This window comes from Trematomus bernacchii, unplaced genomic scaffold (assembly GCF_902827165.1).
Source record: "Trematomus bernacchii unplaced genomic scaffold, fTreBer1.1, whole genome shotgun sequence".
NCBI classification, from domain to species: domain Eukaryota; kingdom Metazoa; phylum Chordata; class Actinopteri; order Perciformes; family Nototheniidae; genus Trematomus; species Trematomus bernacchii.
The window spans coordinates 177,984-179,407 of NW_022987673.1; positions in this window are offsets into that span (position 1 = coordinate 177,984).

Consider the following 1,424-nt stretch of genomic DNA (forward strand, 5'->3'; position numbering starts at 1 on the left):
TCCAGAAGATCTCTCAGCAGCTCCACTCCTGAATCCTGCAGAGCGTTGTCACTCAGGTCCAGATCTCTCAGATGGATGTTGGACTTCAGAGCTGAGATCAGAGCAGACCAGCTGATCTCTGACAACCTGCAGCGCCTCAGACTGAATAAAGAAAACATGATGAGGATAAAGATCTGTTTATAATCCAATCAGATGTTACTCAACATTTAAATGAATCTGAACAGAAACATCTGTCCACTTCAGAAAGTGAACTTTATCATGTAAAACTAAAATGACTTCAGATGACCTTTATTCAGACGTTATCGTTTACTAAATATTAAATACATAGATTTACTTTTCACAACTAACATCTATTACAGTTACTTTAAGAAACACTCAACATTTATGTCTGCAATTCTTTCTTCTTACTTTTAAAAATGAAACATGAATATAAGGACATTTACAACTTTATGGATGGAAGTTATTAATGAATATAAATGAGGTTCAATGACAAAGTGAACATGTGAGATCTCCAGCAGTAACAGAGAGTCAGTGAACTGACATGAGAGTCTCCAGTCTGCAGTCTGGACTCTCCAGAATATCACTCAGCAGCTCCACTGAATCCTGCAGAGTGTTGTGACTCAGGTCCAGATCTCTCAGATGGATGTTGGACTTCAGAGCTGAGATCAGAGCAAAACAGCTGATCTCTGACAAACTGCAGTCCTTCAGTCTGAATAAACAAAACATGATGAGGATAACATCTGTTTATAATCCAATCAGATGTTACTCAACATTTAAATGAATCTGAACAGAAACATCTGTCTACTTCAGAAAGTGAACTTTATCATGTATGTAATAGCAACATATTATACTGACTTACTTACTTTAATAATATCATTGTGTGATTCTTATTTGCTAATGTTTCTCTATATTTGCTACTTCTCACTCTTCTGCTAAGCTTGGGGAAAGTCCTTATGAAGAAGATGTGTTGCAGTGTTGTTAGTGACTCTCTATGTGCACCAACAGTATGACCTTCACCTCAGGTGAACTGAGGACTTCCTGATACGGCCTCCCTAACTCCCTAACTCCCAGAATGCTCCTTCATCATCACCAAGCTTCCCCCCTCCCTTTCTCCTCTCTCTGTGTTTAAATATGCAACCCAAACTCTACTCTTCCTCTTCTTCTCTGCAGACTGTATGCTCTCTGTGTGACTGACTGAACTTTCTTACAGAAATAAGATACCACAAAGAGCTGAATGCTTTGATTCTCTCTCCACATTTGATGAATAAATTCCCACCACAATGTAAAACTAAAATGACTTCAGATGACCTTTATTCAGACGTTATCGTTTACTAAATATTAAATACATAGATTTACTTTTTACAGCTAACATCTATTACAGTTCCTTTAAGAAACAGTCAACATGTATGTCTGCAGTTCTTACT